Here is a 13,828-nt window from a genome sequence, read left to right as displayed (position 1 = left end):
AATAGCAACACAGCTTGGGAGCCACCACCTGCCTGTGAATGGTATTGCAGAATATGGCTGTGTTGCAATGTAGGAGTGAGGGAGAGCGCCACAGTCCAAAGACGATCAAGAGGTCACACTTCATCCCAGGAAACATTGCACAACACGGCATGTAGGAAATTGTGAAACTGTTAAAAATAGCTCAGTGTTTTCCCCTGTACTAAGAATACAATTAGCTATGCTGCATCCCTGGATTTTTCTATTTCTAGTTCCTAACACTTTTAGAAAGTTGCTCTTACTGCCAGGAGTTGCTGGCACAAGCTCCTTTGATATTGGTGCAAGAGCATAGCTTGTGTCTTCTGGAAGGAATATATAGCTCTAATCAAGGGATGTGCTTGTATTCATGCCATCAGCGCTGAAAGCCTTCCATAGGGAATGGGCCTGATTAAAATCCATCTACAAAGCAGCACCTCTGAGCTGTGATAAACCAATTAATTAATTGCATTGATCAATGCTTTCAGTCATATGGTCAAGCGATCCATTCCCCTGGGGTTTGCTTCTAGCTTTTGGCAGTTGCTGTTATAGGATGCAATTGCATATAAAATGACATCTGCACTTATAAATTGCAAATTCAGATCCATATTTTTGATTCCGTTCTGAATTTTCATATGCGAATGCATTGGTTTTTGTTTGTTTCTTTTTACCTGTAGCCCATCCAAAGTTTCGTGATGATGTTATTCATTACATGATTATATGAGATCCTAGATTATTTGAATACATGGTGACCTAATGTTTCCTTTATTGTATCAAAAGCTACACAAATATTGAAGTACAACAAAGGAAGGATAATTTTAAATTACAAAATAACACATGACAAGGGAATTAATAACCAAGTGTGAATGAGGTGCTTAGGCACCCTAAGACTGCTGCAATGGGTATAGATTCACACTGGAACAGATTCACTAAGGCAGATGCGCTACTCAAATACTGTTCCTGCATTTGAACATTCTCGAAATGCCAGCTATTGTTAGGTTGCCTACCTTGGCATTTTTTGCATGGTGGTTATATTGTTTGGATTTAAGCATGTCACTTCCAAAGCCAAATGTCTCAGGAAAAAAGCTTGTAATCCTAAACACACTTAGGAAGTTACAGTGCAATCCTAGCCATGTCTACTCAGAAGTCGGTCCTATTGAATAGTGTTTACAACCTGGCCATTGAGATTAGGATTGAGCTCAGGCTTCTGATTAAACATGTTTAGAGTTGTATACTGTCAGAGGCTGACAGCCAGGAATCAGGCACTGGGATTGAGGGGGAACAGGATTTAGTGGCTACTAAATCCAGAGGAGGAGATCCTAGCTGTTCTCTGCCTATTTTTTACTGTGCCCACCTGAAAGTAGGATAGATTACAAGCTGTTTTTACAGAGAACCTTAGCAGCAGCAAGGAATTGCCAAGGTGGCAAAGATTTGCTAATGCGTTTATATTACAATTGTAGTACAGTCTCAGTGGGCATAGTCTACATTCTTATTTTGTCTGCAAGAGCATGTTGGTGATAGAAACTGAACTCTACTGGGCTGGCAGATACCTACTCATAGATTTTAATTTAAACAGTTTCTCCTTACATCTTACACCAAACCATGCATTCCAGCTTGATTATATGTGCATTTTTTGTCGTGGTGTTAGGAAATACTCCATTTGCAGCTATGGAAAGCTTTTTTTTCCCCTTTCACAAAATAAAATAAAAAGTATAGCCTTGAATATTATTACCAGGCCTGGTTTCACGAGCTGGCAGGACTTCCAAGACCTGCACAGATAGCCACTGCCAATCCCAGGAACTTCCTGGCTTTTTTGCTCCTTCTCGTTGCTGCCTTGTTCACCTATCCTCTTTTGGTGTGAGGCAGAGGAGCAAGAAGGGGAATAACTTGCACACTCCATGTTCTCTGTCTTTCTGTCTGGAAGGTGGAGCTGACTGAGACAACCTCATGGGCATAGCAATGGCCGTGAAGAAGATGTGATCCCACTCAGGGAGTGGGGCCCACTGAGAGGGTCTTGCCCAAGGTCTGCCTAAGGTCCACCCAAAACCTGAAACTACCACTGGTGTGTGTGTGTGTGTGTGTGTGTGTGTGTGTGTGAGAGAGAGAGAGAGAGAGAGAGAGAGAGAGAGAGAGAGAGGGAAACCAGTCAGGTGCATGCCTGCCTTGCTGTCCAACAACAGGTTTCTGAGCATCTGCCCCAGAGGCAGTTTAATAATTTGTGTGGTCAAGGTGCTGCAAGGCATGTTGGGAACCCTACAGGGAACCAGGCAGAGGGCCTTCTCGGTAGTGGCGCTCGCCCTGTGGAACGCCCTCCCATCAGATGTCAAAGAGATAAACAACTGCCTGACATTTAGAAAACATCTGAAGGCAGCCCTGTTCAGGGAAGTTTTTAATGTGTGAAATTTTAATGTATTTTTAATCTTTGTTGGAAGCCGCCCAGAGTCGCTGGGGAAACCCAGTCAGATGGGAGGCGGCAGGGGGGGAAAATAAATTATTATTATTATTATTATTATTATTATTAGGCCTAAAAAGGCTGCTTCTTGAGTGTTACATTAAACAGCCCAGCGACCAAGTCTGGTAAGTAGAGTGAGGTCGCAGCAGCTGATCTTGTGTGTCACCGAAAGGCAGCAGATTGGCAACTAATTTATTATGCTGAATTGTGTTTTTATTTTTTATTTTTCACTCCTGGGGAGAAGCATTTGCGAGATTTTCTCAGCTGCCAACATAACATGGCCTGCCTTAGCTATGGCGCGGCTTCACTTTGGGGAGGGGGAACTGCTTCACGCATCAAAACGTCTTGGTTTATGTTTAATATAGAGTAAGCTACTTGCTGTATAAGGCATGTAAAATGTGAGTCTCCCCTCTTTCTTATCAACTGCAACAGATTATTAATATTTGTCCTGACTTGTTGAAAATAGTGGGAGAAACACACATATATCTGGCTTGGTTGTAGAACAGCCTCTCCCCCCCCCGCCCCCACCCCTTGCAACAGGTTCCAAAGCCAAACATTTCCTTCCTGCTCTAGTGAAGAGCACGTCTCTTGTTTCATCTCATTAGTGGGAGAAGTCCACCACCGGTGAGCACAGCCGGAACTGGTTGCTATGGCAACACATGTTTATTGAGCTCCTGAGATATGAGGTACTAGGCTGGGGAGAGGCACTCTCAAACATTGGGGGGGGGGTGTCGGAGGGCTGCACTGCGTGGTCTGTGGAGCCAACGATGTCACTGAAGGATGTGTGAAGGGGCTGGAGCTGGCCCCATACCTAGGGCCATGGGACCCCACACCATTCGCTGAGGCTGAAAGGGCTGGGATTTGGTTTCTTCCTGTGCAGGCCCGACAGCGTTTGAAGTGGATGCGCATTGCCAGTTACAATGCGTATGATGTTGTGGGGTGTGAGATGGAATGCAGGCTTCCCCAACCTGGTGCCCTCCGAAGTGATTCGGATGAAAATTCCCATCAGCCCTCACCAGCAAGATACTGCTACCCGGGGTTTATATCAGGCTGTGGCTTCCTTTTCCACACCGTTGTTCCAGCTTGAAGAGACAGGCTTGGAAGCGCGAAGGACTGAACAGGACAGGCCATAGGGGTGCCAACTTGAATAATATATTGGGAGGGGGCAGGTAAGCTCTGCCCCACATAATCTATCACATGATGTGGCGCACCCAGTTGAGTGGAAATGCCCATCAACTTTGGCAGGCAGCTCCCTCAAATATTTTATCGGGGTGGGGTTGGGGGGCTGAAGGGACCTTGGCCCCCAGGAATTGGCTCCTATGGGACAGGGAGAGCAATGTCTGGCGAAATCTTCAGAAGCAGGCTGTATGGGGTCAGGGCTGTAGAACTCCTAGGGACAGCTTTTGCAACACTAGGCTCGTGTATGGGGCTTTCATATTAAAAGTTTAAATCAATGGACACTTGACAGTATGACAGTGGCGTAGCGTGGGTTGTCAGCACCCGGGGCAAGGCAAGTAATTTGCGCCCCCTAACCCGTGGATTTGCCCTAACCCAAGATGTTGCGCCCGGTGCGGCCGGCCCCCCCTGCACCCCCCACGCTACGCCACTGCAGTATGATAATTAGTCAAAGATAAGCCTCTTTCTTTTAAACAGAAGGCATGTGCCCTTAACAGCTGCACAACAGGCAGAAATACAACAGGTAACCCCCCCCCCAACTGGAGATGCAGTGATGGGAAACGTGCACAGTGTTTTCTGCCTATTATACAGCTATTAATGACATAGGGTTTCTTTGCATGAAAAAGATACAGATCTTAAATATAAATTGCACGAAAGGTCCAAGAGTGGTTGCGGGCGAGTCAGAATCCTTGGTCATCTCCGTACATATGTTAATGCTCCCTTTTGATCTCTTCTCTACTTCTCAAAGTGGTCTGTAAGCCATCCCTTTGCCCTGCTGTTAAATATTCCTTGATCTTGCAGGGATCTGCCGCTTCCTGCAGACTGTTCATATCTGAAAATAATCTTTCTTTCTTCAGGTGACAAGAGAATCCCAAATTGCTCGAAAGGCTTTGCAATGCATATACGTTACTAGAATGTGTAGAACAGATGGAGCTGAAACATCAGCTTATGCGGCCAAGGGCAGGAATTAGGAATCAAAGCCCAACCAAGTATTGGCCGCTAACAATACAATCACAGTAGCAGAGTTGGACAATGCAGCAAGTGGGCTTTCCAAGGAGGTCTGGGATTGTTCCAGGACGAGAGAGAGGCTTTCAGATGGCTATTTTAAGATGAATGTAACTGGAGAACAAAGGCACTCTTGATGGTCCACAACATAACAAAATTGTAGACTGCGAGCATCCAAGAGTGCAAGACCTTAAAAAAGAAAAGGAAACAATTCCACCAGAATCTTATGTTTGTTCTTAATGAGAGAAATGACGGGCAGTGTGACAGGTTATATTTACTCTCTCCCACAGATGTCTGTGTAGGAGAGACAAAGTAAAGAGGGTGCATTTATTTAGTGTATAGTTAAAACGGGGTAAAAAGCTGCCTTCCCCACAGTGGTTCTGGAGTTACAGCTATGTAAAATGAGGGAAAGGTCTTCCACTCACCTTAGTAATGTCCCAAATGACACCTTTTCCTCCTCTCTCCTAAAGAAGTTGATGATAATGGTTTATTCTTTTTAATGTGGTCATTGAAAGGAATTGTAACTGGGCACACAGTTGAGGTGGCAGTAGAACTTGTCCCATCCCCTCCAACTGAGATTACCAGGTGCAAGTTTTGCCCAGACCTCAGTTATTTCCGCAGCTCCAGCCCTATATGCATCTCCCATAGAAGTCCAGCAGTGCAGAACCAGTGAATTTGGACACTGGAGTGAGCGAGGAGTAGAACAAAACTGTTCTTCCTTTTTCCTTATTCATTCTGGTTATCTCCTTCCTGGGCACCTTCACTGTGGCATATGCAAGCTGAAAGCAGTCCAGGTAGACAGCCAAATGTGCTCAGATGCACAGAGGTCTGTTGGTCACAATGCATGCTTTTCAGAAGGTGCCCTGTCAGAATTCCAGTGTGACCAGCAGACAGAAGCTGCGAACGGGGATTTTTGAAATATGATTGGTCATGCCTTCAAAGTGTCAAAACTAAAAGACAAGCTCAGATTTTTGCAAAAGCTAGAAAACCTCAAGAACAGAAGGTCAATGAGTAAGTCCTCCTTTAACAATATAATTCCAGTAGAAATGATGACTGCAGTGCCTGGAAATAAGATTGTGTATCCACAGCAGTAACTGGAGGAGGAATGTCCAGTGGGAGGAGTGTAGAGAGAAGAAACGCCAGGGTGCACCTCATCTGCCCACCTGCAACGAAACATGTTTCTTCAGCCACAGAAGGCACTGTAACTCTCCAACTTTGCACTTTTCATCGTCCCCTGAGACAGACGTTTGCCAATGGTCTTCCAAGATTTGTTAGGCTACAGAAAAGCTGCAGCAAACAGTTTTGCTATATCTGTACCAGGCTGGATTAGGAATTTGGGTTGAATGCCTCTTATGCCATTCTAGCGACAAAATGTAATAGGTTCATTCTTTTCCCCCCTTCTTTTTTTGCTAGCATCTGACTGATATCAGAACCATGGGGAGACTATTTTGTGTACTCTGAATACCTTCTACTGTATATATATATTTCAGAACACTCTTCATGAATGCTCCAGAAAGCATAAAACCTGTCAATCACACAAGTTAGTCAGGGATCACTATTTTGTGTGTGAGGCAAGCTGAGGCAGGGAAAAGTTATTTATCTAGACAAATATGATGGTGGGTAGAGGTATGCTTCTCAAGTCTTATCCCCTCCCCCCACAAATAAAACACTCTAGCCATTAGAATGTATGTATCTGGTGTGATTGAGGGCTGTTTCACATTCAGACAGACAACAACTCCAGAGAGTTGTTTCTATTCAAGCATGGAAGTACACCTCTCTTGTGTGAATAAGTAATGAATGCAAGAGACTTCTTGACAGATCCAGTAGAGAGCTTGATAGGTGCTTCTTGAAGTGTATGTTTTGTTCACTGGGATTACTATCTTGTGCTGTCTAGGTGCTATAACACTCATTTCCACTGTGAAGACCTAAAAATGCAATTGTGAGACATTATTCTATTCTTCTGAATCATTTCACCTGGCGAGGCATATGTACCAATGTTCTTCTCGTGAATGTTGCCTTGCATTTGTATCAAATGTCATCTTCCAACCAATAGCGCTTCTGTGCTTCTCAACAAAGTCTAAAACATATGGAAGAGAACTGCATTTATACCATTCACCAGCTGGCTCCATCTTGAAAATGCTTTAGTAGTGGTAGAAGTCATGGAGTCCATCCCATGTAAACACAGATGAAGTTCTCCCCAGTGTCTTGCTTGCATACTGCACCAGTGGTGGGGGTTTTCCAGAAAATTCTGAACTAGGAAAACTTCCCGGGGAAAATCTTACGGAAATTAAAATGACGTGGGATGATTTGCATCCGGAAATTTTTAGTTTGCATGTGAAAATTTTCTGATGCCTGAGAAGATTGAGCTAATTGAAGCATGTTTGTTTTACTTGCATTTAATAAACAAACTTTGAAATTGCCAAGCTTGGCTAATATTGCAGTTGGCATCCATTTATTATTACTAATGCACTTATGAAACAGAAAACTTTCCGGGGGGTGGGGGGGTGGGAATAAGGTGCTCGAGATTTTTCTGCCTCACATCACAGCAGTTCTGAATGCATTTGACACACAGTTTGGTCATCTTGTGATGTTATAAAGCAGCCAACAATCAAAATGAAAATTAAGAGTAAAAGGAGCTTTCATCTTCTTCAAAGCCTAGATGTGCCAAACGCCAAGCTTCTGGCATCACCTGTATTATTCAGCAGCACTGAAGAACACCATTACTCTCTCCCAGACAGGGAGATTAGTGTTCGTATGGAAGGATGGTGTGGCCATTTATGGGAGTCCTGGGCATCATTTGCATCTTCTTAATCTTATTACAGTGGTACCTCGGGTTACAGGCACTTCAGGTTACATACACTTCAGGTTACAGACTCCACTAACCCAGAAATAGTACCTCAGGTTAAGAACCTTGCTTCAGGATGAGAACAGAAATCGTGCTCCGGCGGGGGGGGGGGGGCAGCAGGAGGCCCCATTAGCTAAAGTGGTACCTCAGGTTAAGAACAGTTTCAGGTTAAGAACGGACCTCCAGAACGAATTAAGTTCTTAACCTGAGGTACCACTGTATTTGTTAAATTGGTATAACCCCCTTCATCTGAAGAGCCCAGGGCGGTTCAGAAAAATACGAAATGAGAATTCAAAATACGCAGTAAAACAAAAACAAACCAATAAACCCCCTCCCACAAGCACATTTTAAAAGCCACAGAATGTTAATCAGCTGAATACCAGGTTGAAGAGAAACATTTCTGCCTGGTCCCTAAAGATATGTAATGAAGGAACCAGGCGAGCCGAGCCAGCACTTTGAATTGGGCCTAGAAGCTACTGGGTTGCCAGTGTAGTTGGGCCACTGTGATGATCACACAGGGTCCCCAGACGTTTAACGGTCTATTGATCCCTGTGCCACCACTGTGCTCGCTTCCCCGCTGCCACCAACCAGTTACTCTCTGGTAAAACACTGAGTCCAGTCAGTTGTTAAAAGTGAACAAAAAACCCCACAAGTTTATTTTACAAACATTAACAAGTTTATGGTTTCTCAGATAATATTCCTGTCAGTATCTTAACTTTAGTTTCTTTACCGGCCTATACCTTCCTAATACCTTCTGACTGATTATCTCAACCGTTTGACTGACTCCTCTTAACAAATTCTCTCACTCTCTCACACCAGACTAGCCCAACCCACAGACTTATCTTCTCTGTCTGTTCTAACTCCAGACTGTCTTCTCAACAACTCTAACTCTCTAAAAAACCTCTGTGCTTTAACCTTATACACAGTTAACTCTGCCCCCTGGGTTCCCATTAGTTAGTCATTTTACAATTAGTTAACCCTTTCCCTATGAACCCAGTATGATGTCACACACATAGGAGGGCAAACACCACAGCCACGATCAGTGTAACATGCTTAAGCCACCTTGCCCCTGTGAGCAACCTGGCTGCCGAATTCTGAAGTTTCCAAACCGTCTTCAGAGACAGCCCCACGTATAACTCATTGCAGTAGTTTAACCTAGAGGTCACTAGAGCATAGACGACAGAAGTTAGGCTATACCTGCCCAGATTAGGGGCACAGCTGGGCCACCGACTGCAACTGATGGAAGGCACTACCTATGCCACCTGAGCCTCAAGCAACAGCAATAGATCCAGAAGGACCCCCAAGCTACATACCCGCTCCTTCAGAGGGAGTGTAATCCCATCTAGAGCTGGCATCCTCTCATCCATCTGGTCTAGGGAACTGCCCACTAGCAGGGCCTCTGTCTAATCTGGATTGTGCTACAGTTTGTTGGCTCTCATCCATTTCATTATCTCGGGCAAAAACTGGTTGTTTTCAAAGTAGCTATGGCTGGCGCCCATTGGGACTGGTAGGGTGGAAAGCTGGAAGAGAAATGGTAGGACCCAGAGTCCAATGATGGACAGGAGTAACTAATAGTAGCTTGGTCCTCCTCTTTCCAGACTAAGGAGGAGAAATTGGCAGCCAGCAAACATGCCCCCCCCCCAAATTGGATGTGATTAAGAATGCAGGCAGATTGGGGTGCTGGCTGAGGTTGGTGAAGCAATGCCCTATTCACTCTAATGGACCAGCCTCCCTTGCCACTCAGTGCTTCCATCAGTGGCTACAACTCTACATCCTGACTTTACAATTCTTAAGCATTTCACATATTGCAATCTTTCTATGTCAAAGGAAGCAGAAGCAGATGATGCGTGGTGATAATGTGTGTATGTTTTGGGTAGCTGCAATAAGCCACCCAGGTTTCCTTGTACACCTAAACACAGCAAGAAACCTGTATTTGCCACCACCTGCTCTGATCCACCTCATGAGAAGAGAAGACTCCCGGGGAAAGACCCTGATGTTGGGAAAGATTGAGGGCACAAGGAGAAGGAGACGACAGAGGACGAGATGGTTGGACAGTGTGCTTGAAGCTACTAACATGAATTTGACCAAACTGCGGGAGGCAGTGGAAGATAGGAGTGCTTGGCATGCTCTGGTCCATGGGGTCACGAAGAGTCGGACAGGACTAAACAACTAAACAGCAACAGCTCTGATCCAGGAAGGGACTGCCTGTGCAGGGAAGGCAGGCTCCCACATGTGCTCACAATGTTGGGTGAGCAGCTGTATGCATGGATGGGTGTGGCATGAGGGGGTTAAGCTTGCTGGCCCAAGAGCTGGAACTGCATGCAAGCAGCACATTTTCAAAAGCTAGACACCTGCCAGTTTGGTAGGAGGAATGGAGGTTGGGGTGGGGGTGTGTGGAGGCTGGAATCAATCCCAAAAACACACGAGGGCAAGCCTCACAAGATGCTGAAGAAATAACACGGTTTATTTCTGAAAGCATTCTCCTTATACCTAACACATTTTGACTGTAATTCTTTGTCAGAGGAAGTTAAAAACCAAATGCAGAAAAGACAATTAGCCAGTATAACATGAAGGTTATATTCAGATCCTATTGTGCCAGTGGAATACATCTGAATATATGCTTCGTTATATATGAAAACATCGCTCACAGGATCTCAGCACTGGATTCTGGTCCCCTCTTTCCCCCCCTCCCCAAACATCTGGTTGTGATTTTAGGCTGTGTACACACATAAAGGTAAAGGTAAAGGGACCCCTGACCATTAGGTCCAGTCGCGGCCGACTCTGGGGTTGCGGCGCTCATCTCGCTCTATTGACCGAGGGAGCTGCGTACAGCTTCCGGGTCATGTTGCCAGCATGACTAAGCCGCTTCTGGCAAACCAGAGCAGCGCACAGAAACGGCGCTTACCTTCCCGCCAGAGCGGTACCTATTTACTTGCACTTTGATGTGCTTTCGAACTGCTAGGTTGGCAGGAGCAGGGACTGAGCAACAGGAGCTCACTCTGTCGCGGGGATTCGAACCGCCGACCTTCTGATCGCAAGTCCTAGGCTCTGTGGTTTAACCCACGGCGCCACCCGCGTCCCATGTACACACATAGCTTTGCCCAAAGAATCCTATGAACAGTAGTTTACCTTCCACAGACCTATGATTCCCAGTACCCTGAACAAATGACAGTTCCCAGGATTCTTTTTGGGGGGAGGAGTGGATGTGCTTTAAAGGTATAGTGTGTATGCAGACAAGGGGGCGGGAGTCAGTGCATACTGACCTGATTGCTCTGTCCACACTGTGCTGCATCTGAGTTATGATGTGATGTATATTGTCTCCACCCTGTCAGAATACAGGAAGAGCCCAGCTGTTGGATCAGATCAAGGGTCTGTCTTATTCAGCATCCTGCTTCCATCTGTGACTGGCCAGATTGGCCTTCAGGAAGCCCACAAGAAGGACAAAGCATGGAAGCCCTTTTGGGTCAGGCTCAGGCCATGGGCACCAGTCTGGCGCCAAGAACTGGGAGTCAAAAATAAAGAGCAGAACTCAAGAGCAAGGTTATAGATGTATAAGACATACTAGAGCTAAATTAGGGCTTGTTGCTCAAGCAAATATTAGTATTTGTACCTTATTTGTTAGAAAATGTATTTTATAAAGAAAAAATTGTATGGGAAAAAATAAAACATATGTAATGTAAACAGCTGCAAAATCTTGTGACTCCAATTAAGGTCACAGAAATGCTGAGCCTTTGCCTTGTTAATTTGTTAACTCCCTTTAAAAGTGTGTGTGTGTCTTAGTCTTAGTCTTAGATAGGAGGGGTGGGAGTTGAAAGTTGGCTGGTTATCTTGCCAACCTGGGAGTGTGGAAATGTCAAGCAGATGCTGTGTCTGGAGGAGTTTGAGAGGACAGGCAAGCCATGGACTGATAACTTATGCACTGCTGAAAAGAAGTTTTGGAAGCAAGAAGACCCTCTCTTGGGCTCAAGGGAAATAAACACATTGTATTGCATAAATAATACTTCTTGCTAAAATAGTTGCCGTCCTGCAAGTAAAGAGTCATCTTCAAAGTCTTGTGTGTGGCGTCTACTTCATCACTAGGGCTTCGAGGGTGAAACCGCTGCATCACTCTGCACAACTCAGAAAAAGAGCTCACAGCAAAACTAGCCAATGAGCCAGGAGACCCTCCTATAACTCTTTCCTGTACTGGAGGAGTTAGTGAACAACCTGGGTGGTTAGAACCAGTCTAGTTCTGAGAGGCTTCAGCAATGTGGTTCACCACATAGGGCAGAGCTCAGCTGTTCCTGACACTTCAATGCAGGGATCTTGCAAAGCCCAAGTTAGCCACCATCCTTCAATCCAGAAATCCAACAACACTCTGGGCAGGTGAAAAATTTGCATATGTTTGATTATGAACTTGGAATGGGCAATGGGGATGGATTCCAAGCAGTACTGCTAAGGAACCCCTTTACCCGAAGTGCTGTAACAGAGAGACAGACGCCTCTGTCGCAGTCTGATGCAGAGCAAAGGATGGGCCTTGGAGCGGCACACCTGCCTGCAGGTATTTCTGTTGGAACACACACTGAACTGATAGAATGTGACAAGAGCCTGCCTCTCTGGTCCCTTGAAGGCACTGCAGAGCAGCTCTTTCCTTGCATGTTGGAGAAATGCAAATTCTGTCATAAAGAGTGTCTGGCTATTTGTGGGTTAATGTTCCTGGAGAGCCAGCAGACTTCCAGCAGCGTCTGGGAAGCAGAATGTGTGGGAGCTATTTTAAGATGGCTGTCCTTTGTGCAGTAGCAATGGCTAACTATTATCGTGAACACCATTGCAGTCCACCGTACCCGGCTGATGCTTTTCCTGGGAAGCTGGAAAATACCCCTTGCCCAAGCACACCGCAAGGAATCCCAGCCGTGAGTTTAAGGAGCGCATGTGAGCACGGCGCCTGTTTCCAAGTCCCTGTAATGCAGAAGGCAGAAAAGTGACACAGCACCACTGCTTTGTGCAGCTCCTTTGCGTTAGGCAAAGAGGGGAGATCTGCAGAAGTTGGCATAAATGATTTTGTGGTCCCTTTCAGCTCACAGAAAGGCAGCATGGGGTGTAAAGGAGTCGCTTAATGTGTGTGTGAGCGCGCAGGGGGGAACGACACATTTTGCAGTTACTGTATTTCAATTTCAAGGCAATAAGAATCTCATTTTCACTCCAAGCTTCTGCCGCAAAAAGACGACGTAAGCTGTGGTGCAGCAGCTTGTCCACTAGATGCCACCATTTAAACAAAAATGTCCTGTAGCTGTCCATGCAGGAGTTTGGGGGCATCTGTAAAGCTGCCGCCACCACGTGTGTATCAGGCAGAAGGTCGGTTCCTGCACCCCTTCCATCTCAAGTGGTAGAAGGATCAGGGCATCAAGCATGGGGCATGTAACGATTGTACTGTGCTATGGGCATGGCAATGGGTTCCCATGCAGCCCTGTGCTCAATGTGCAAGCGGTATTGTTGTTGTGTGAGAACTATGGAAATGGAGCCTTTGGCCCATAATAAAAAGCACTACTGAACTTCTTCATTCCTCATACGTACATGGGTAGCCATGCTCTAACAGTGGTGGAGAAAGCAAGCTTTTGTCACAGTGGTGGCTGCTGGATCAACACCCAATTCGCCTTAAGCATTCTGCATATGCCTGAGCACATCCCACAGAAAGAAAGTCAGTGCTTTGTGTTATAAGAAAAAACTGCTCCTTTTCCCTTATGGGATACCCAAGAGCCCATATAGAGTCGTTTTTTAGGTTCTCTATTGGTAGGAGAAAATAACAGAGGCCAACCAGAGAATATTGAGAAGCAAATCAGCTAGTAAGCTTGATCTTTATTAAAGCTGTTGCAACACACAGGAGGCAGGAAGAGAACCCCGAACCATGCGTGCAAGCCCTTATATAGACTTTTGAACTGCCCACCCTGGAGCTCAAGACCACCCCTTCATACATCATACATACATCACAGAAGGGGTGTAGCCCAAGACCACCCCCAATACATCATACTTACATCAAAGAAGAGGCGGACTACAACAGAAATCTGAGTGCCTTGTTTTTATCCTGTTTGCCAGGTTACCTGATTGGATTACCTGGGCATCCAGGCCACTCTTTTGTTATGATAACTACTCAATTCCTGAATCCAGGTCACAGGCTCACCCTATTCATATCTTAAATGTACCCTTGAGACAGGATTTGTGAGCAAAGAGACGATGGGGAGGCTCCCCATTTTCTTCGACCTTGCAGAGAAATATTTGAGGTCAATTTGGAAGAGACAAAATGGTTTCAGGATTTTTCCTGTACTGATTCAGACATGTAGTTTAAATATTTATGATTGTGT

The 13,828-nt window shown here is 45.5% G+C and overlaps 1 long non-coding RNA gene across 1 annotated transcript in view; it reads right to left on the bottom strand.

Moving 5' to 3' along the window:
- The window catches only part of LOC310755764, a 355,649-nt gene that overhangs the window by 35,641 nt on the left and 306,180 nt on the right, over positions 1-13,828 (bottom strand). The gene's annotated exons all lie outside the window — the stretch shown is intronic.

Source organism: Podarcis filfolensis (genome assembly GCF_964270895.1).
Source record: "Podarcis filfolensis genome assembly, chromosome: 2".
Taxonomy (NCBI): domain Eukaryota; kingdom Metazoa; phylum Chordata; class Lepidosauria; order Squamata; family Lacertidae; genus Podarcis; species Podarcis filfolensis.
This window is presented reverse-complemented; position numbering and strand designations above follow the sequence as displayed.